Source organism: Pseudorasbora parva, chromosome 11 (genome assembly GCF_024679245.1).
Source record: "Pseudorasbora parva isolate DD20220531a chromosome 11, ASM2467924v1, whole genome shotgun sequence".
Lineage (NCBI taxonomy): Eukaryota > Metazoa > Chordata > Actinopteri > Cypriniformes > Gobionidae > Pseudorasbora > Pseudorasbora parva.
This window is the reverse complement of record NC_090182.1, coordinates 36,050,781-36,075,760: the sequence shown is the minus strand read 5'-3', so window position 1 is coordinate 36,075,760 and position 24,980 is coordinate 36,050,781.

Sequence of the window (24,980 nt, the reverse complement as noted above, 5' to 3'; positions counted from 1 at the left end):
CTTAGTTTTTTCTAATCACTTATGTGCATTAAGGTTTTATTTTACATCTAATGTTGTTAAATTAATGTTTATTGCATTTTTAAAAAGCCATGTCTGTTACCATGATGGTGTTTGGTGTTTAGTGTTTGTGTGTGCACCTTCTATATAATAATATTGTCCCTCCAAAAGCTGCTTTTGATGAGCTTTGATTCATCATGTGATACTCATTACCACTGTAATTGGTGGCTGTTAATCTATATCAAAGGTACATAACAGATATTAGTATTTCAACAGATATTAAGTTGGTAATTTAATATTATTTCAGTTAAATATTTTGTTTACCGTAATTGTTTTATAGTGCACTGTGTACACATTATTATTACAATATAAACGTTCAAATTATAGCCGTAATTACCACATTATAAAACTTTAAATTATATGCTGCTGTCCCATAAAATCTAAAACGTTACTGCTATATTTTTTATGGTAAAGTTCTGGCAACCACAGCTGCCGTTTTTTTACCATAAATTTGATGGGTATTTTTTACAGTGTACAGTTTTGAATTGTAAAATAAACGGTTTTCAACCGTGATTATTACATTATAAACCTTTAAATTATATGTTATTGCCCCGTAAAAACTAAAACGTAACTGCTGTATTTTTTACGGTAAAATTCTGGCAAACACAGCTAGCGGTGATATCAAGGCTGTACCATCTGAATGTCTCAACAGAAATAGAGACTCATCAGACCAGGCAACATTTTTTCATTCTTCAATTGTCCAATTTTGGTGAGCTTGTGCAAATTGTAGCCCCTTTTTGTCCTATGTGTAGTGGAGATGAGTGGTAAGCGGTGGGGTCTTCTGCTGTTGTAGCCCATCCGCCTCAAGGTTGTGTGTGTTGTTGCCTCACAAATGCTTTACTGCATACTTTGGTTGTAACAAATGGTTATGTCAGTCAAAGTTGCTCTTCTATCAGCTTGAATCAGTCGGCCCATTCTCCTCTGACCTCTAGCATCAACAAGGCATTTTCGCCCACAGGACTGCCGCATACTGGATGTTTTTCCCTTTTCACACCATTCTTTGTAAACCCAAGAAATGGTTGTGCTGGAAAATCCCAGTAACTGAGGAGATTGTGAAATACTCAGACCAGCCCGTCTAGCACCAACAACCATGCCACGCTCAAAATTGCTTAAATCACCTTTATTTCCCATTCTGACATTCAATTTGGAGTTCAGGAGATTGTCTTAACCAGGACCACACCCCTAAATGCATTGAAGCAACTGCCATTTGATTGGTTGATTAGATAATTGCATTAATGAGAAATTAAACAGGTGTTCCTAATAATCCTTTAGGTGAGTGATATATACAGTGGGTAAGGAATGTATTCAGACCCCCTTAAATTTGTCACTCTTTGTTATATTGCAGCCATTTGATAAAATCATTTAATCTGCATTGGATCATGGGTGGGGAGGTTGCCGCAAGTGGGCGTGTCTCTACTTTATAATTACTTTTGTTTTATACAAACTATTCAATCAACTATCACAAACTATGCATCACTTGAAAGCTAAAACACTCAAGTTTCATGTTCTGAACTCGTTGTTGCAATAAATACACCAGAGAGGAAAGGGTTAAATGAAATGCTGAAGCACTAGCTATTTAAACTTTAGCATAATAAACGCGGCACTCATCTTTCTTCTCCTGATGTTCAGATCAGATAAGACGAATTCACAAAACAACAGCATACATGTCTGTGTAACAGTCCACTCTTCAAAATGCATCCCACTTTTTAATCCAAAACAATAAAATAAAATAAATGTCCTCCGTTGCAATTTTTTTTACAATGTACAATGTGGTTTCAGTAGTAGTTGTTTTATTGTATATGGTCATATTACAGTTTTTATTTGTTATATTTATGGTTTAAAAAATAATTTACAACCTATCAAGAATGTTTTATTGCTGTTTGAATAATAAATAAAAAAATTGTAAATCAAATTAGTTGTCCATTACAAATCATACAAGGAGCATGACTAGTACCTAGTGGACATTGTTGGTATAGCGACTAAAAATAACAGAATCCAAATTTTTTGTGATATCAATGTCAAATTTGGATCACAACTTATATAGACTTAAGGCTTTTCATTTGACATGAAATTAAATTCAACACATTGTTTTTTTGTTTTTGTATAAAATATAAATAAATATTAAATTACTTTTTTTATTACAACAAACTTAAACACCTATAACTTTTTTGTTTTAAATTTTATTCAACTTCTTTCACATGTACAAGAATTACATTAATTTGAATCTGGACATTCCCTTTTCAGCTCTACCCCCCCCCCCCCCTCCAAAAAAGGGGGGTGACACTTAAGGGGTTAATGTACACACAGCACCCCATATTGACAGAAAATTGATTTATTAAAAAAGAAAAACTGAAATATCACTTGTTACTAAGTATTCAGACCCTGTGACAGTGTGCTGTGACAGTGATATATTTAACTCAGGTGCTGTCAATTTCTTCTGATCATCATTGAGATGGTTCAACACCTTCATTGGAGTCCAGCTGTGTCTCATTATACTGACTGGACTTGATTAGGAAAGCCACACACCTGTCTATATAAAACCTTACAGCTCACAATGCATGTCAGAGCATGAAGAGCTCAGAGACAGAATGTTGGCAAGGCACAGATCTGGCCATGGTTGCCAAAAAATTCTGCTGCCCTTAAAGAGCACAGTGGCCTCCATAATCCTTAAATGGAAGACATTTGGGATGACCAGAACCCTTCCTAGAGCTGGCTGTCCAGGCAAACTGAGCTATTAGGGGACAAGAGCCACAAGAGTGAGAGAGGTAAAGAAGAACCAAAAGAAGAATAAAAAGTTTGCTGTAAAACACCTCAAGGAATCCAATATGGTGAGAAATAAGATTATCTGGTCTGATGAGACCAATAAATAACTTTCTGGCCTTAATTCTAAGCGGTATGTGTGGAGAAAAATGTTCAACTCCGTGACTGTTCTTGAATGGGCCAGCCAGAGCCCTGAATTAAACCCAACTGAGCATCTCTGGAGTTCTGCCAGAAAGACTCGGGAGAATAAATACTGTGACAATAATCCATTTATTAACAATCCAGCAAGCAATAAAGTACTTTGGCATAGGCCCCGTCCATAGCTCGCAATCAGAGGGTATGGACTCTGCATATCCTGCCTGAAGACGAAGGCAGAGGCGCAGCCGACCCCCCCGTGAGGTATGGAAGGGACCATCCTGGTGGTGGTGGTGGGGTGGAGTAGGGAAGGATTTGACTTGGAGGTGGTGGGGAGGATGGCGGTGAATTGGTGCGTCAGCATCTGCGAACTCAAACATGAGTAAGTACCGATCTTTTATACCCAAGTATTAGAATGTGATTGGATAGATAGAAGTTGAAGTGACGTAACAATTAAGTCTTCCTGGCAGAACTTATGCTAAAGCTTTCATTTCTGCCAGAAAGACTCGGGAGAATAAATACTGTGACAATAATCCATTTATTAACAATCCAGCAAGCAATAAAGTACTTTGGCATAGGCCCCGTCCATAGCTCGCAATCAGAGGGTATGGACTCTGCATATCCTGCCTGAAGACGAAGGCAGAGGCGCAGCCGACCCCCAAAAATGAGGTGGAAGAATGCTTCCACCCGGACGGAGCCTATCCCCCAAAACAGTAAATAAAATAGACCCACCGGTCTTGTGTCCTGGAGTTCCTATAGAGAACAAGAACAAGAGTTAACATGTGAAGCATGGACATGGAACGCCGTCTGCTGATGGTTAAACAGATCTTGAAATTATATTTTGTAGATGGGAACTACACGAGCAATTAATATCTGCTGCTGCGTAATTGTAAACGTTTTTGGCCCTTGCTGATACCTCCGAAAGTATTATTATATGTATTTATTTATTTATTTATTTATTTATTTTGATTTTTTATAAAGCACACGTATAAACCACGGAGACATGGCCGCAGGGCCACACGGAGACGAGGCCGCAGGGCCGTACGGTCAGTTAGACCACATAGACGAGGCCGAAAGGGCGACACGGTCAGTTAGACCACATAGACGAGGCCGAAAGGGCGACACGGTCGGTTAGACCACATAGACGAGGCCGCAGGGCCACACATAGACGAGGCCGCAGGGCCACACGGTCAGTTAGACCACATAGACGAGGCCGCAGGGCCACACATAGACGAGGCCGCAGGGCCACACGGTCAGTTAGACCACATAGACGAGGCCGCAGGGCCACACATAGACGAGGCCGCAGGGCCACACGGTCAGTTAGACCACATAGACGAGGCCGCAGGGCCACACATAGACGAGGCCGCAGGGCCACACGGTCAGTTAGACCACATAGACGAGGCCGCAGGGCCACACGGTCAGTTAGACCACATAGACGAGGCCGCAGGGCCACACATAGACGAGGCCGCAGGGCCACACATAGACGAGGCCGCAGGGCCACACATAGACGAGGCCGCAGGGCCACACGGTCAGTTAGACCACATAGACGAGGCCGCAGGGCCACACATAGACGAGGCCGCAGGGCCACACATAGACGAGGCCGCAGGGCCACACATAGACGAGGCCGCAGGGCCACACATAGACGAGGCCGCAGGGCCACACATAGACGAGGCCGCAGGGCCACACATAGACGAGGCCGCAGGGCCACACGGTCAGTTAGACCACATAGACGAGGCCGCAGGGCCACACGGTCAGTTAGACCACATAGACGAGGCTGCAGGGCCACACATAGACGAGGCCGCAGGGCCACACGGAGACAAGGCCGCAGGGCCACACGGTCAGTTAGACCACATAGACGAGGCCGCAGGGCCACACGGTCAGTTAGACCACATAGACGAGGCCGCAGGGCCACACATAGACGAGGCCGCAGGGCCACACGGAGACAAGGCCGCAGGGCCACACGGTCAGTTAGACCACATAGACGAGGCCGCAGGGCCACACATAGACGAGGCCGCAGGGCCACACGGTCAGTTAGACCACATAGACGAGGCCGCAGGGCCACACATAGACGAGGCCGCAGGGCCACACGGAGACGAGGCCGCAGGGCCACACGGAGACGAGGCCGCAGGGCCACACGGAGACGAGGCCGCAGGGCCACACGGAGACGAGGCCGCAGGGCCACACGGAGACGAGGCCGCAGGGCCACACGGAGACTAGGCCGCAGGGCCACACGGAGACTAGGCCGCAGGGCCACACGGAGACTAGGCCGCAGGGCCACACGGAGACCAGGCCGCAGGGCCACACGGAGACCAGGCCGCAGGGCCACACGGAGACCAGGCCGCAGGGCCACACGGAGACCAGGCCGCAGGGCCACACGGAGACTAGGCCGCAGGGCCACACGGAGACTAGGCCGCAGGGCCACACGGAGACTAGGCCGCAGGGCCACACGGAGACTAGGCCGCAGGGCCACACGGAGACTAGGCCGCAGGGCCACACGGAGACTAGGCCGCAGGGCCACACGGAGACTAGGCCGCAGGGCCACACGGAGACTAGGCCGCAGGGCCACACGGAGACTAGGCCGCAGGGCCACACGGAGACTAGGCCGCAGGGCCACACGGAGACTAGGCCGCAGGGCCACACGGAGACTAGGCCGCAGGGCCACACGGAGACTAGGCCGCAGGGCCACACGGAGACTAGGCCGCAGGGCCACACGGAGACTAGGCCGCAGGGCCACACGGAGACTAGGCCGCAGGGCCACACGGAGACTAGGCCGCAGGGCCACACGGAGACTAGGCCGCAGGGCCACACGGAGACTAGGCCGCAGGGCCACACGGAGACTAGGCCGCAGGGCCACACGGAGACTAGGCCGCAGGGCCACACGGAGACTAGGCCGCAGGGCCACACGGAGACTAGGCCGCAGGGCCACACGGAGACAAGGCCGCAGGGCCACACGGAGACAAGGCCGCAGGGCCATACAGCCTGTTAGACCACAGAGACAAGGCCGCAGGGTCTTCTAGACCACGTACACTTTTTTTTTTTTTTTTTTTTTTTTTTTTTAAATATATATATATATACCACCACCACCAGTAGCAGCATAGGGATTTACCTGAACCATAACTGGAGCTTGCTGAGCTTCGAGGATGATTTTGGTCATCTTAAATGACATTTAGGTCTTATATAATTCTCCAATGCAGAAGAGAACCATCTGCCCAGGAACTTGATGGCTGTAGTAAAAATGCCACGTTCTGCAGCTGTGGGGGCTGCCCCGATCCTAAAGAAGTGTCTGGTATAGAGGGAGGTGGAAAAACTGCATCTTATAGGACTGCAGGCAGACGAGAGGTGTGGGTCTGAACCCGCCTTAGAGAGAGGAGCGCCGTTGTGAAAAATTAATATAAGACTTAGCCAGACATTTAGATAATTAATCACGGAACTAAAGGTAGGATACATACCATATAAGATTAAAGGAGTTCATTGAAGTGTAGCTTACCTGACGCATAAGACACATGAGAATTCTTAGTATTACCTGTAGATTGGGCATACTATAGGATTAGAGTGCTGAAGATGATCATCTTGACCATCATAAAAACTTGTTTAGTAGTTGTTGTGGCTGAACATAATCCTGAAGAGTGACCGTTATACAGATGAGCTGGTCAGCAGTACTGTAGGTCTTTCATAAGGTAAATTTAAATTGCCTTCTTGATATGGGGACCCATTGGAGAGTAGGGAAAGTGCAGAATGATTAGGGATACTCTGCTGAGATATATTTCCTTTAACGAAAACAAAGCCCCACAGCTAACAGCAGTAGGCCTCATGGTGGAAAAGGCAAAAATAGAGATGGCGCACAATAGTCCACATTAGGCCATGGACAAGTTCATGAAAGCTCTAGATACTAATGAAAACAGGAACAATGAGCATTAGTAAAGACAAAGAGCATACCACCACCTGTGATTGCATGAAATTATGGCTTGAAGTTGAAGTGTTGAGCTATTTTGAGTCAGAACTTGCTTGTACTAGAATACATATAGTGCCATGCACACAGCACCTTGATAGAGGAAGCAGATTCTGCGCATTTGAGCTGCATTTGTAGCAACCCGATCCATGAGAATGTCCTATACGTATACGAGTTGGAGAACTGCAGTTCTTTGCATCGGCAGTTGGAGAAGTTGAAACCATTGGTGTGACTTCTGCTTACAGCTTGATAAACTGCTAGCCATTGGACCCTGAAAAACATGAAAAAGATAATTATGCAATTATCCTCGTTGATACCCTAATCCTGGTTCGTACTGTGCGATTGAGACAAATATCGGAATCCTGAAAACTCCTTTTACCCAAGCTTACATGTCTTTGATAGTTATTTAGATTCTCACCGACAGCTGCTGGAGTGTTTTTTTTTTTTTTTTTTTTTTTTTTTTTTTTTTTTTTTTGAGATTCTTCGGAATGCAAGGTGCATTATTAATAAGATATATTAATATTAATAAAGGGAGCACCATCCGCTCACTTGCCTAATTTGTAAAAGATTTGAATATTGTTCCTGCACTGTGGTTTAGTTGCCATACAGGATGCAATCATTGTGAAGCAGTTAATTGAGCGCAGAATAAAATTAGTGCTGTATCACATATAGTTGAATGCAAACCTGGCCAACCTTGGTGCTGTGAGTGAGCGAGAATCGCGTAGAGTTTAAATTGAAGCACTACATCCAAGCACAGAAGGGTGATACGCAACACTATAAGGTTTCTAAAAAAAATAAATAAAAATAAAAAATAATAATAGTATTGATAATACTAAAATACTCTACTACTACTAAAAAATCCAGACATTTCCAGATATAGGTGAATAAAACTGAGCCAGAGTTAAATTACCAGAAGTAACAAAAGACAAAGCACGCAATTACAAATATGCGTGTTTGATTTGATTAACTCATTTATAATACATAATTAATAGATGCACATGTTTAAGGCAATATGAAGCATCTTCAATGAGCACATTCGCAATACTTCTTCCTAGAAAGGAAGCCATGTAAATGATGAAGAGACGTTTTCAACACTGGGATCCACATAAATTTGATCGAAACATGTATGAATGAACTCTCCTGGATGACAGGCCCAAACTTTAAGCTCGATATTTTATCAGTTTAAATTATGTTGTATGGTGAACTCGCTGCTTGCAAAATAGCATTATTTAATGAGCCAATACACTGATGCTGGTGCTGTACTTTTAAGACGACTCAAAGTACGTTAACATGTTAATTTACTTCAGCAATCTCATAATACTGAGCGGATCCGTGATTCAGCTTCGTTCAAGAGTCGCCCCGATTAAAGGGTGCATGTTACTTTAAACCCCATGATTGCCTTGCATTCATGGGGAAAATGATAGAGGCAAATATGCTATACCGTCAGTTCTGTTCAAAACTATTGTCAGTGATAGCCCGTGCATAATATTTTCAAGGCATTATGTGGTTACGACACAAACAAACCACAAACAATGACTGATCGCTTTGCACGAGCAGGTGCTGCGTCCCGGACGCGTGCGACAGCTCGAAACACGCTTGCAAAGGAAATGAGAGAAAAATACTACACCCAATCGTCATCGAAAAAGCATAACCATAGCCATGCGATGAATGCTTGATGTAGTTATGACGCCAGATGGTGATGAAGAACGCAGCCGTACGTTTGATAATATGCCAGTCCTCCATTAAAGTGAAGACTGAATCTGAACTCGAGATTTTTTCGCACAAGCGACTTTTGCCGCGACAGCCCAAGGAACAAAATGATAGGCTGACATGGACTTAAACGCCACTGTATTGTACATTGTTACTTTATAGTAGGGCCGTCGATCAACCGCTACGAGACGTTAGGATCTTCAACTAACTGTAGCGTCAGCTCTGCGCCGTGAGCGTCAGCATGCGTTGAATTGGTGCGTCAGCATCTGCGAACTCAAACATGAGTAAGTACCGATCTTTTATACCCAAGTATTAGAATGTGATTGGATAGATAGAAGTTGAAGTGACGTAACAATTAAGTCTTCCTGGCAGAACTTATGCTAAAGCTTTCATAGACCTGAAAATCCGGGTGTGAAAAACTTCTTTTTGGGAAAGTTGCATCTTTCCCAAAAAGAAGGGTGCATTTACTAAATACTGAGCAAAGGTTCTGAATACTTAGGACCATGTGATATTTCAGGTTTTCTTTTTTAATAATTCTGCAAAAATGTTAAAAATTCTGTTTTTTTCCTGTCAATGTGGGGGTGCTGTGAATACATTAATGAGAAAAAAGGAACTTAAATGATTAAAGCAAATGGCTGCAATATAACAAAAAGGAGAACATTTAAGGGGGTCTGAATAATTGTTTGTACCCACTATATATATATATATATATATATATATATATATATATATATATATATATATATATATACACACACACACACACACACACACACACACACACACACACATATATATATATATATATATATATATATATATATATATATATATATATATATATATATATATATATATATATATATATCACATGTATATAGTATGATTTTAACAGTTTTAAAATGTGCTCAATATTTCAATAGTTGTGAATTAACTGAAAAACCAGGCATTACATGACCCCATGATAGCCTACATTTTTAATAGAAAAATATTAAAATATATTCAGGATTTTGCAAGTCAACATAAGAATATTTAGACAGTAGGCTCCTGGTTGCTTGCCTGAAGGAGCATCAGTGTTCACAGCTGGCCTGGTTTTGAATGCTTCAAATGAATGCATAATGTTCATCCCTCTAAGTGATAACCTTTTTAGGATGTTCTAAAAGTATTATTAATCTTTTTTACCACTGTTTATATTGTTATTAAAACAAAATTGCACCTCAGCTCACACACTGAAGTGCCTCTTTGTGACAAATGTACATTTAAAATTCTTGAAATGGCTTGATTACTGGCTTGAATATTTGAATGTTGACATACAACCTATTGAAACAAGAACAAAGGGACATCACTTATTGGTAATACCCCCTAAGAAAAAAAATAGTTTGCCTCATGATTTACAAAAGACATAAATTAAAATAAAAAAAGTTTCATGGAGTGTTTATTGCCTCTTCTTCTTAATGAGCCACATAGGAGTTTAACATTCACTCAATTAAAAGGAGGACATAAAATGCACTGCCATTTCTTTGCACAGTGCACAGTCTTTTCAGTCCCTTGTAATCCACACTGTGTGTGTGTGTGTGTGTGTGTGTGTGTGTGTGTGTGTTTTCAAAGCTATCATGCAGTCACGATTAACAGCCCCCTTAATTTCCCAGCATGCAACACGTTTGCACTTATGTTTGCAGGCAACAAAGTGGATTATGGTGGTATTTCAACTACATTTAGAGGTTAATTGAATATGGGTACAATGCTCATTCTTGAGTTGGATTGTTTTGGCATTGCATCGCTACAGGCGTTCATCCACCAAAGATGCACTTCCCTTCCAGCCACTTTCTCATTAATTGGGTGCATTACAATCAAACTCATTTAAGATCACTTTCACATTTATTTTGAGCTAAAATTTCACAGACACATTTTGGAGACATCATAGATTCATTGTACATCTTGTGAAAAGGGCCATAATATGCCGCCTTTAAATGTTACAATAACTGGCTTTCTAATACAGTGAATGACAACCATCTGTGGTCTGCCAGTAGCTTACATTAAGTTTAGTATTGAGTGAATAATTGCTTTTTTACGTCTAAAAAAACAACATGTTTTCTTACATTTAAAAATAAGCTAATTGGCGACTCGTTTTACAGCACTTCTTTTTCGTGAATTGAAATAAAGATTGTTGCTTATTGAAAGTTACAAAGGATACAATGAACTACATGCATCCTTCAAAATAATTTAAATGAAGGATACCAAATGTTTGAGAAGCACCCACTGATCTTGATCAGGACCCCTCTGCGTAACTTCTTAACAAACAGGGTACCCCTTTAACATCGCTTTTTGACACACAGGGTACTCCATTGCTTTCAGAAACCTTTGATGTCATAAACAGATGTGATGGTCAATGGCATTGGCTCTCTCGTGATCATGTCAATATGTGACGAGTTGGAAGTTAGATCCACGGCTGAACATCACGTAGCCACCCTCATTTCCCATTAATGCTTGTATCATTTTTTCAGTTATTTGCCAGTCAGAAATTATTAGCTGCATTTCCACTGTTTTGCCAGTGCGAGCAAGAGCTATAAACAGGCCAGCCAAGGCTAATAGCCTCTGACTGTGAGCTTCAAGGCCATAATCAAATGGTATACACTGGTATTTATCATTATTTCACATAGAAAAACACTTGTTGAATCGCATCTGCTCCATTTTGGTCATATGGCAACTTAAAACAGCTTCATTAAGGTTTACAATTCATTAAAGGGATAAAAATAATAAAAATAAAAATAAGTTTAAAATATGTGTGTGTGAATGGGTTGGGAGGGGCACGACACTGTCAGCAGAAGGGTAAAACTATTTTTATTTTCCTTTACACACTGCACACAGCAACAACTCTTAATAAAGCGACCAAAACTACCTGCCAACTGACAGACGAACTGACAATGGCTTTCTTATTTAGGTTTAAATAGCCTAAAAGGTAATGTGGTGGATAAACATTCATAAACCGTTTTCTCATAACATGTTAAAGCCGCATTCGAAATACAGAACATCATGCAAATATATAAAAGAACATTTTGATAAATAACCCTAAAAAAATACCTGCCTAGAGAGGGAAAGAACACTTTGAGTGCGTTTATATGCACTTTCTGAAGCCGATTGTGCCTAAGGCGGGTGAAGACGTACGCGAAGCTCAGCCCCGCGCCTCAGGATCTCACTCACACCGCCACCTGACGCGCACATTATATACACGCGAGCTCAATTTTGAATTGACTGACAGATGAGCTGCACGAAAGCGCTCTGTGGTGCAGCGGGATTTTAAACAACTTCCCGAGTGGCCGCGGACAGGCGCTGAATGCTGCCGCCGGTGTGTGTGCACTCATTGAACGTGTTATAATTTTAAAGGCGCGGTGCGAAGCTCAGCGCCCTTAAAGGGGTCGCACACCGATGCTCAGCTCAGCTCAGCGCCGCGACACGTTTTTAAAAATATTGAGCTCCCCCATATTGACAAAATGGTATGATCCTCGTTTCATAACACCCGCGAAGATTCGACCGTGACATCGGTGGTCGAATCAGGCTCCGCATATCAATGCATCAAATCTTCGACTATTCAGGGTCACCCCTAGTATCAACTTAAATTTTTTATGGCAACCAGGTTACTTACTTTTTTAAGTTAAACCAACAAAAACCAACACATTTTTTTTACAGTGTACCGCTGTACGGATTCTTAACGCATTTACTGCAGCTACATTTAATCTTTTATCAAACAACCAGACTAGCGAATGGCTCGACACAACCCGTAATGGGGCAGAGCGCATTTTCCGGACTGTAAAGTCACGTATTTTTAATCATGAAAAATGCCATGGTTTAGAGCTTAGGGTTTTTTCTGTGTAGATATAAATTCACCTCTTTGCATCAGCTGGCAGGATATATGTAATCCTTGGTTAAGTAAATTATATATATATATATATATATATATATATATATATATATATATATATATATATATATAGAGAGAGAGAGAGAGAGAGAGAGAGAGAGAGAGAGAGAGAGAGATTATATTTATTTATTTATAAAAAAAGAAAGAATAATTTGTTGCAACCAGACAACCGCAAGACAACAGATATGCAATATTAAACATAGGCTACTCTTTTATTTTATGATTTATGCCTTGTGTTTTATTAAAATTGATTTTAATTGATATCTCAAAAGGGTGCTTGTGTGCATGTGGGTGGGGATAATTAACACATGTATAGCCTATATTGCATTCTTGATTTAAAATACTATAGTTAAAAGGCATAGACATAGCTAAAAATGTGTACTGTGACTCTGTATTATTCTGCTTGTTCAAATGGTATTATGTAGTAGGCTAACTTGTAATATTTGTCTTATCACCATGCAAATTAAAACATTTAGTTCTTTTAATTTTAATTAATGTTTGGATAAGACGCCTATGTCTCCCTCCATTAAAAATAATGGGTATTGCGGGGCTGGGATATACATAAACTTACCAACATACATTGCATACTTTTTGGAATGACTTATCAGAGAAAAATATGTTTTCACATAACAGTGGTTAATGGAAACGCTGTCAATTCGCAATCATTTTTTTATCGACATTAAATTAGCCTAAATATTGCAAAGGTTTCGTGCAAATCTGAGAGAGCAGTCCAAACTCGTTTGACCCATTCATAGAACATAATTTATAGCATCCAAATATTACATTGCAAATATGGAAACTTTGGAACGATTGAAAGATGCATGAGGTAGGCCTACTGTATGGAAAATATGGTAGGATACGCTATAGCAATATAGGGGGTCTATATTGACGAACAATTTGTTGTTTATGTGGATGTTTAAAAATAAAATTGTATATACAGTTTAACAGTATATGGGTTCAAGAAGTTAAACTGTAGGTTAACTGAACTGCGCAGTGTGCACATTTTGACGCTTAAATATTATACTATTTATGTAAAAAAAAAAGAAAGAAACAAAGGCTTCATAGGGTACTGGTTGGAATCGGCATCTTCACAGCCTTTGAGTTTGTGTCACGGTTCAAGGATTCCCTGTCTCACTCTTGGGTGCGTGTTGAATGTAGGTGAGGGCGGAGCCTGGGATTGGCTCATCACGCACCTGTGGCTGATCACCTGCACCAGCTGCAACTCATCACCATCACCCTATTTAGTCTCTCTGTTTCTCTCTTGTCTTTGTCAGAGCGTTGTTGGATGTTTCCCCTTGTGTCTCCGTGTTGGTTGTCGTTTCCCCCTTCCGTGAAACGCTGGATCCCTTCCCGGAATACCTGTACCGACCTCCCGAGTCACAGCTGCTCACAGCCTGCCCGTGTCGCCAACAGAGCCTCTCTCACTGCTCCGTCTTATCCGGACTTCTTCAGTGTTCTGAGTTTTGACTTCTGTGACACTATCTGTCATAATAAACTGAGTTACTTGCAATTGAATCCTGCCTCTGTGAATCCGTTACAGAACGCTCTGACCAACCATGGATTCAGCGAGTATCAACGCCCCACTGACCAGCAGCAACGAGAGACTGGACCAGCAGGAGGCGAACTTAACTGCCACAGGACAGGCAGTACACACCTTGGTGGCACGGGTGGCCGAGCTGACCCAACAGATGCAACAACTCGTCGGTCCCACTGTGCCCGACCCACCACCGATCCCCCGCACACCATCCGCATTGCGGCAACCGGAACCACGTCTGCCTACCCCTGAGAGTTATGCCGGTGAGAGCAATTATTGCAGAGCCTTCCTTACCAAGTGTTCCTTGTTTTTCGCTCTTCAACCGCAGACTTTCAACACGGAGAGATCCAAGGTGGCATTCGTCCTCACCCTGCTCTCCGGACGAGCCGCACTTTGGGGAACGGCGGTGTGGGAAAATCAACATCCTTGCAGCTCCTCGTTCCAGACGCTGGCGGCGGAGATGAGAAGGGTGTTTGACCGAGCGGTAACCGGAAGAGAAGCGGCACGTCAACTCGCAGAGCTCCGTCAAGGTGACCGCTCGGTCTCGGATTATTCCATCGAGTTCCGCACCCTGGCCGCCGAGTGCAAGTGGAACGAGGAGGCACAGTGGGACATGTTCCTGCATGGGCTGGCTGACCGCATCCAGAAAGAAATTTTCATGGTCGACCTTCCGGAGAAGATTGACGGACTGATCAAACTTGCGTTGAGGGTGGACGCTCGTCTGAGTCGGCTGAGATCCAGGATGGAGTTTTAGCACAAGAGTGTCGAATGCCCTCAGGCCAACGCTGCGGATGCGGTCAGCTACACCTTCGACCCGGAGCCCATGCAGGTGGGTCGAGCTCGGCTCTCCCGGGAGGAGAGAGCGAGACGGAGATCCCGTGGTCTTTGCCTCTACTGCGGCGGGACCGGACACCTGCTAGACTCCTGCCCGGTAAGAGGACCACGCCCGGCGGTAAGGAGAAGGCTACTGTCGGGCGGGATCTCCGTGGAAAAGACCTCATCCTCCACTCTCCTTCCGGTGAGATTGCTGTGGGCAGCCCAGGAATTTTCCAGCCCAGCACTCCTCGACTCGGGAGCGGAGGGTAACTTTCTTGACTCTGCCCTTGCACACAAACTCAAAATACCCACCATTGCACTTAAGAACACCATCTCTGTCAACGCACTCAACGGACAAGTTCTCCCTGACATTTCATTCACCACTGAACCACTTACACTGATCACGTCTGGCAACCACACTGAACTCATTTCATTTTTTATCCTGGACTCCCCTTTGGCTCCCATTGTCCTCGGTCACCCTTGGCTGGAGTTACATAACCCAAGGGTTGACTGGGGACAAAACTCTGTGTCTGCATGGAGTGATAAGTGTTATGAGTCTTGTTTGGTGTCTGCTTGTTCGTCTGTGTCTCGTTCTGTTTTTCAGAGTGAGACGGTGAATCTGTCTAACGTGCCTCCGGAGTACCTCGACCTGAAGGAAGTGTTCAGTAAGTCCCGAGCTGCTTCTCTTCCTCCGCATCGTCCCTATGACTGTGCTATAGATTTACTCCTAGGTAAGTCTCCGCCTAAGGGCAAACTATACTCTCTTTCTATTCCAGAGAGGGAGGCCATGGAGAAATATATTTCTGATTCTGTAGCCTCCAAATTCATCCACCCTTCCTCTTCTCCAGCGGGGGCGGGGTTCTTCTTCGTGGGGAAGAAGGATGGTTCTCTGCGACCTTGCATTGATTACCGAGGGCTGAATAACATCACGGTAAAGAATACCTATCCTTTGCCGTTGATGTCTTCAGCTTTCGAGAGGTTACAGGGAGCATCCGTCTTCACGAAGTTGGACTTACATAACGCTTATCATTTGGTTCGCATCAGGGAGGGGGATGAATGGAAAACCGCATTTAACACCCCCAGGGGGCATTTTGAATATTTGGTCATGCCTTTCGGCCTTTCCAACTCCCCAGCGGTTTTCCAGGCACTCGTCAATGATGTGTTGAGAGACATGGTCGACCAATTCATATATGTCTATTTAGTCTCTCTGTTTCTCTCTTGTCTTTGTCAGAGCGTTGTTGGATGTTTCCCCTTGTGTCTCCGTGTTGGTTGTCGTTTCCCCCTTCCGTGAAACGCTGGATCCCTTCCCGGAATACCTGTACCGACCTCCCGAGTCACAGCTGCTCACAGCCTGCCCGTGTCGCCAACAGAGCCTCTCTCACTGCTCCCTCTTATCCGGACTTCTTCAGTGTTCTGAGTTTTGACTTCTGTGACACTATCTGTCATAATAAACTGAGTTACTTGCAATTGAATCCTGCCTCTGTGACTCCGTTACAGTTTGGAATAACAACAAGTAAACTGGCACAGCATTAATATTGTAGGCTACAACAGACAAATTAAATTAAGCAGAATAACCTTTTTATGTTTTTTTTATTTTGATAAGTTAAGTTAATGTCAAGTTAGAAATGCCAAAAATGAGGCATGTGAACGTGCAGCTTACAGGAAAAACGTAGCTACTTTAAAAAGTCAACATTTCGATTATTTGCCGTTAAATGTGATATATAAATCACTTAGAAAAAATGCACAGCATGTTTCAAGATAAAAAAAACGTGACTTTACATTCCGGAAAATACGGTAGGATAGCCCCGGGCAGTTTGCTGGTCTAAATCTGCTGGCCTACACTGAAAAACTCTAAGCTCTGCCCCATTACAGGTTGTGTCGAGCCATTCTGGTTGTTTGATTTTATAAAAGATTAAATGTAGCTGCAATAAACGCGTTAAGAATCCATTTAGCGGTATATGCGCAGGACTTTTATTCTGATGTGCGGAACTGAGGAAGAACTGATGACGGAATAGTTTGATCTTCAGCTGACCAATCAAAAGAAAGGGGCGTATAATTCCAGCCTATGTGCAGAAATCGAATAGTCAAACTGTTTATTTATTTTTCTACCTCTGAGCAAAAACCAAAAATCAAGCCGAAATCATTTTTCTGAGAAAAACTGAAAATTGAAAAAGCGAGCTGTTTTCTCAATTTTCAATTTTCAATATTAAATCAAAAAACAATTGAACGCATGATACACAGATTCCTTGAGATACCCTTTTTTCTATTCAGCCCTATATCTGGAAATCCTCTTGTGTTCAAACGGTGGATGCAAGCTCGACATGTTTTTAAAAAAACGTGCGATTTTCCAGCGCATTTTCTCGAGACTGCGTCGCTATGGCAGCAAAGCCGCTAAAACGCTGTCGAAATCGATCCAGGAGTTTGCTAAAATATTGGTGGGGACAGTTTTGCTATTTTAAAATATTGATTGGGACTAGTACCTAGTGTCCCCCCCCCTAAACCTACGCCCATGCTGGCAACCCACATAAGCATATAGTCTCCGGAGGAGGGGGCAGGAGTAAAAAATATATCCAGTATTATGAATTTGATTTTGAATTTTAAACCACTAGGAGTTGTTCTCTGTTCACTGCCTGTCTTTAGTAAATCCTAAGAGTGGCCAAAAGAGAGTTTGCACTGGCCCAAGCTGCAAAAAAACTTTTTAGGATTTACTATGTTGATGAACGTTAAAACAGTCTGTGAAAAGGACCTATTGTCAAAATTAATGATAAAATCCAATTAGATTATTGAACAATTGCTGCAGTGAAATACACTTCTCCTCTCCTGGCACATTTTGTTGTTGAGACATTATTTATTCAACTTTTATCAGGACATGGTGGAATTTTCCTTCCTTTGTGTCACATTATTGTACTTTACCAACGGTGTTATCTAGCAGACTGTGAAAAGACGGAGGTCTAAATCCACCAGGGATTGCAGCATAGAAAACAACCGATTCTAAATCATTCAAAGCTCAGAGAACATTGCACAGGAGTTCCACTGGGGTTTGAAATGGACCTCCATGTCCTTTTGGATCATTTCAGAGACCAGTGAGCAAGTAAGCCCAAATAAACCAGCATTCAGTGCATGTGTACATGCACATCTAGGTGACTCAATAGCAAACTACAAGAAACACACAACACATCCTGCTAAATATACACTTAATGGACAAAGCTTTGTGTTCATATTGTTAATTACATTTTTTATGATAAAAAATTAGATAAAAACTAAGCCAAGATGTAAATTGCAAAATGTAAATTTGATATTGCTAGCAAATATACAATTAACTAATTATTTTACTTTGGTAAATATATTCACCATAAGAAATATGTATTAAATCATTGACATGCTTGCATCAGAAGCTGTGTCTATAAATATAAAGTATTTTGAGCCTCTGGACATTAACACCAAGAGATAACACATACATGTGAAACAATGAATATTGGACATGCATGACATGTTAAGGAAATGCTCAAATAACACTCAATAATAATTCCTGAAATGGACACCACGGGAAAGACAGAACAGTAAGCAACAGTACAGGCCACACACAAGACTGCATAATAACAAACAATTTACAAACTATTTACAGAGGAATTCACAATGTTGTTGCATGCTGGAGGTCTTTGTGTAGGCAGCAATTCTACATGACTAGAGCAAAGCCAGTAATAGTTACTACTGCATGCAAGACATGAGTAATCGATTAGATTACAAACTGAACTCAGAAATATCAGGAGCAAAACGCACAATAGCTTTTCTGTACAAAACAGGAACATGGTGCTTTACAAGAGACGCATCAATAGAAAAATAATTAACCTGAGAAAGGCCTGCACTCAATTGTTAATGAATTTTAGAATATGTACATATAATAATAATTAATAATAATAATAAATAATAATAATAATAATAATAATACACAATAGTGATTGTTTATTGACATTTAAAACACGTCTTATTTTTATACATATTTTTATAAAATGTTGCATTAAGACTTGACTGCACTTTATCTGTATACGGAGTGTTTATATATATATATATATATAACATTTTTTTTTCTGGGATTTAGCAATCCTGTGAATCACTAAACTAATATTTAGTTGTATGACCACAGTTTTTTAAAACTGCTTGACATCTGTGTGGCATGGAGTCAACCAACTTGTGGCACCTCTCAGCTGTTATTCCACTCCATGATTCTTTAACAACATTCCACAATTCATTCACATTTCTTGGTTTTGCTTCAGAAACAGCATTTTTGATATCACCCCACAAGTTCTCAATTGGATTAAGGTCTGGAGATTGGGCTGGCCACTCCATAACATTAATTTTGTTGGTTTGGATCCAAGACTTTGCCCGTTTACTAGTGTGTTTTGGGTCATTGTCTTGTTGAAACAACTGTTTCAAGGGCATGTCCTATTCAGCATAGGGCAACATGACCTCTTCAAGTATTTTAACATATGCAAACTGATCCATGATCCCTGGTATGCGATAAATAGGCCCAACACCATAGTAGGAGAAACATGCCCATATCATGATGCTTCACCTCCATGCTTCACTGTCTTCACTGTGTACTGTGGCTTGAATTCAGAGTTTGGGGGTAGTCTCACAAACTGCCTGTGGCCCTTGGACCCAAAAAGAACAATTTTACTTGCATCAGTCCACAAAATGTTCCTCCATTTCTCTTTAGGCCAGTTGATGTGTTCTTTGGCAAATTGTAACCTCTTCTGCACATGCCTTTTTTTTAACAGAGGGACTTTGCGGGGGATTCTTGAAAATAGATTAGCATCACACAGACGTCTTCTAACTGTCACAGTACTTACAGGTAACTCCAGACAGTCTTTGATCATCCTGGAGGTGATCATTGGCTGAGCCTTTGCCATTCTGGTTATTCTTCTATCCATTTTGATGGTTGTCTTCCGTTTTCTTCCACATCTCTCTGGTTTTGCTCTCCATTTTAAGGCATTGGAGATCATTTTAGCTGAACAGCCTATCATTTTTTGCACCTCTTTATAGGTTTTCCCCTCTCTAATCAACTTTTTAATCAAAGTACGCTGTTCTTCTGAACAATGTCTTGAACAACCCATTTTCCTCAGCTTTCAAATGCATGTTCAACAAGTGTTGGCTTCATCCTTAAATAGGGGCCACCTGATTCACACCTGTTTCTTCACAAAATTGATGACCTCAGTGATTGAATGCCACACTGCTATTTTTTTTAACACACCCCTTTCAACTAATTCAACTAATTGCCCAATTGCACAGCCTTAAGAGCGTGCATATCATGAATGCTGGGTCTCATTTGTTTTCTGAGAATCTACTGAACCTACTGGTAACTTGTTTGCCACGTAGCAATAAAAAATATACTAAAAACCTTGATTATTCTGGTTAGTCACATTGTACTGCTATTATTTTGAACAAGACTGTATAGGGCTTGACATTAACTTTTTTGCTCACCAGCCACTGTGGCTAGTGGTTTTCCAAAGTTACTAGCCACTCAGCATTTTCACTTGCCACAATTTTGCTGTTTGGAAATTACATTGAATATGTAAACAGTACGTAAACAGGTGGGTAATAATTGGATATGTGTCAGAATATTACGTCCATACATTCAGCAGCCCAATTAAATACCTGCCTGTCATAATTTTAGCTAATCAAAAAACGACGTATACATATTAAATAAATATATATTAGAATCTGAATTTTTATTTTATTTTTTATTTACTATTGTTTTTGTAATTTGCCTATTAGTTTGTTTTATATAGCCTAACTAAAATAACTCATACAGGGCTTGACATTAACGCTTGTCTGGGACAAGGGGATTTTTTTAAAGGGACAAGTGAAAGAGAATTTTACTTGCCCGACGGACAAGAGCCTGATTAAAACAAACAAAAAAAAAAAGACGAGCAAATGACCAAAATACAGGAATGATTGTGCATTAATTTACTGTAAGTGGCGATCGGTAGTGGATGATAATGTAGTAATGAACTGAAGATAACAAGGTCGTGCTGTTGACGCTCGTGCAGCCTCTCGAGGAGAAATTACAACACTTGAGCGAAAGCTGTTCTTCTGAAAACCATCACAAATGAAAATGACAAGTAATAAGTAATAATAAACAAGTAATTAACATTCACTTACATTGACATTCACTTAAAGCCACTTACATTTTAGATGCAATTTGAGTGTTCTGTTTCAGCAGAGAAAATCGTTCAAAGCAGAAAGTGATGCGTCTCACAGCAAAAAGTGTTACCGAACGATTCCGCGTTTGAATGAATCGTCTGAATGAACGACTCAATGACTCACTCATTAAGACGGCCACCTGCTGCCACCTACTAGAGGTTTAGTATATGTTTAAGTATACTTTCCAACATTTGTTATTTGTCTATTCAAAACTACAAATCTCATAACATTTTTTAATGCAATTGTAATTTTTCAGTGTAAATTATTTAATTTGATTTAATTTGATCTTCCTCAGCAACCTCTGTGATAAAATATGAACTATTTCTTTTTTCTTAAATAAATTGCAGATAAAGTTTTCAGCCAGTGATCAGCATGCATTTGTGTTGAATATTTAAGAGCAGCTTTGATATTTTGATAAGCATGCCCTTTATTGGGAACAAGCAACAAAAGCTTGAAGTGATATTTAAGTGGACAGAGGGGATGACAGGATTTAAGGTAAAAGCAAATTATCTTTGGGAGGTGTGACTGGACCAAATTTAGATACATGGAAAATTGCCATCATAGGAATTTAGACACTTGCAGTTGTAGGTGATTAGAATTTTTAAAGGAAATGTAAGATTGTGGCCAAAACTGGTACGGCAAGCTGTGTATCCCCTCTCCCCCTTCCCCCTGACTTGAGGTTGCCAGATATGCTGCATGATCCAGCAGGAACGTTTGTAGCTGCAGCTATGGTAACTAGAGCTGAGCTGGCAACCAGAATGCCGAAACACAACTGACTTTGTGATTGGTCGATAGGTGGAGGGTGGAGCTTTAGGCCAAAACACATGTCAACATCAACATCAGTTGAGGGTCAAACAACAACTTTAAAATGACAATATCCTGGCCGGACTACTGTTGTTAATGATGTAAGTATTTGAAATTAACATGATTTCTTAATGTCTTTTTCTTAATTCTTTTCTTGATTTCTTAATGTTTGAATGATTATAGTCACATCCTCAGACATCACACCCACTGACCATTGGCAGATTGGTTTTACATGATTTCCACAAGAGATGTGTCACATTCATTAACGGACTGCCTGGGAACAAAGCCAAACCCCCTCATGAAAGAAAAGGCTGTCGTGTTTACAACTGTAACAATGAGCATTTTTCAAGATCAACTAAATGCTGGATTTTAGGTGTAGGTGAAATTCAAGTCAGTAACTGAACATGTTTTCCTCAAAGTTGAAGAGACAGAAGCAGAATTTATTTTCTTCTTTTTTTTGTGAGTTTAACAAGAAACAAATTGTGATGGCTAGACAACTGGGTCAAAGCATCTCCAAAACTGCAGCTCTTGTGGGATTGTCCCGGTCTGCAGTTGTCAGTATCTATCAAACAAGGTCGAAGGAAGGAACAGTGGTGAAACGGTTACAGGGACAGGGTCATGGGTGGCCAAGGATCATTGATGCACGTGGAGAGCGAAGGTTAGCGAGTGTGGTCTGATCAAACAGACAGCTCAAATTGCTCAAGAAATGAATGCTGGTTCTGCTAAAAAAAAAAACATGTCAGAATATACAGTGCATAATAATCTTGCGTATGGGGCTGCATAGCCACAGACCAGTCAGGTGCAATAATCTTTTCTTATTGTCATGCATATCTAAGTGAAGCGGCTTCTGAAAAAGTTACAGGGCAGGACTTGACTTTTTCCATGGGGAATTGAATGGATGATTGTGGTTTGCTATTGATGGATCTCATGTGAGTGACAGGATGTCCCTCGTGTCAGTAAACACGTCATCAGAGAAGAGAAGAGTTGATCCTGTAAGCAGGAGGGGAAAGTTATATTGGTTAAAGATTACAAGGACACATGATATTTGTATGATGTTCAAGGATAAATCATTTATAATAAATATTCCATTAAAAAAATGTAACTCTCAATTTTGATTTCATGGTGATTTTAATCTTGGTCATCTAAAGATAGTTGCAAAGCCTTGGGCAAAGCAAATATTGTACTGTTTTGTCTTTAAACTGTGAAATATGTAATTACATCATGTACATAAACTATGTATATCACAAACATATCATGAAATAACTGTCAAGTCATGTTTGATCAAAGATGAAAGCATTAGTGCTGTTCAATGCTAAAGGCCATGTGACATTGATTTGACTGTTCTTTCCCGATATATAATTGCCTCTGACTACCATAATACGGCTACCAACCAGCAGATACAGCATTTGATCATATCGCTCTGTTGGCTATTACAACACTGCAGAAACTGCTCAATGTTTAAATTGTAGAGCTTATTCCATTTAAGATATTGTTACGTGTAGATGTATTGCTGAAGAAGGTTCCAAGACTTCAAAAAACTCAAAGGATCTTTATTCCCAAAAACGTGTCTTTACAAGCAATATCTAACACTTCCTTAGAACATAAACACATGAGGACATCTAAGGTGTTAACATCAAGACCGGATAAAGATATGGTGAAAACTAGGAACTTAAATACAAACACTGATGGCATACTAACGAGGGGGAACAGGTGTCACAGCTGACAATACTTAAAGGGTTACTTCAGCGATTAGCATATGGCCTTGTATCAGTAGAAACCCTGGAGTATATTCAAATGATTATGCTTTCCCCCCTCATATCCTCTTGAGACAAGAGATTTATGCATTTTATTTCTGGAAAAATTCCTCCTATGATGGAAATTGACAGTATTTGCATCATAGGAGGAATGTTTGGAATAACGCCCGTTTCACACATAATCCGTCTGCAGTGCGTGTGCGGTGCGTATTTTTTTCAGTACCCATGTTAACGGATGACAGCTTTCACTCTGCACGCGGATGCTGTCCGTCAGTCAGTTCCAGGTGCGTTGCGTCTGCAGCAGTGCACGGATCATTTTCGTACCGAGTCTATTTGTTGCTGCGCTGCGTTGCTGCATTAAAGTGATAGAAAATTGTTCGCATTAAAATAAACATGTACTAACGTGAAAATCTAGTAATTTCACCACAGATGCATATCATTTAAAATATACTCTTGTTTCAAAGTCAACACATAGGCTAGCTTTTTTTTTCTCAAGTAAAGCAACAAAACGACACCTTACCTGGCATTTAGGTAAAAAAAATGTGCCATAATGGATAGGACTCTCTACTTTCTTGGAGGTGAAAAGCAAAGTTCTTTTTGACCTGCAGGATTTCTTTTAAAAGGGTGTAAAAACGAAAGAAAAGATGAGAGTCGGCTGTTTTTGAATAGACTATTGTAAATTTCTAATTTAAAATGTTTGTGATTTAAGGCTATAACCTATGTTTAAATGTTTTGCCACTTGTGTGAGCTAAATCTAAAGTATATAAATATGAATAAATGAATTTAATAAAATGTTGTTTAAATGTAGTAGGCTACGTAACCTGACTTCTATTAAAGAGTAAACAAAGAGAATTGGAATTCTGACGAGGCATGTTCAGTAAAAACTTTTGGATTTTAAATAAAAAATAATGAATAAATGCTGTGTTTGTGGTATGCAACAGCGGATCAGTTGCGGACTGCAAACGCAGCATATGTGAAAGCACTACAGGGTGTGGGGCTTCTGCAACGCACATGCAACGCAACACGCACTGCAGACGGAGTATGTGTGAAACGGGTGTAAGGCTAAAGACTACAGCCAGCAGAGGGAGCCATTTCCACATGTTTTGAACCCGCGCATGGGGGATGGGAGATCACACTCAGCGCAGGGAGAGCTCAGCTCACAGCTGCAGGCACTCATTTAAACGGAGCTATGGTGAGCAGAGGTGGGTAGAGTAGCCAAAATCTTTACTCAAGTAAAAGTACAAGTACTTACGGAAATATTTACTCAAGTAAAAGTAAAAGTAACAATCGTAATAGTTACTTGAGTAAGAGTAAAAAAGTATTAGATGAAAAAACTAC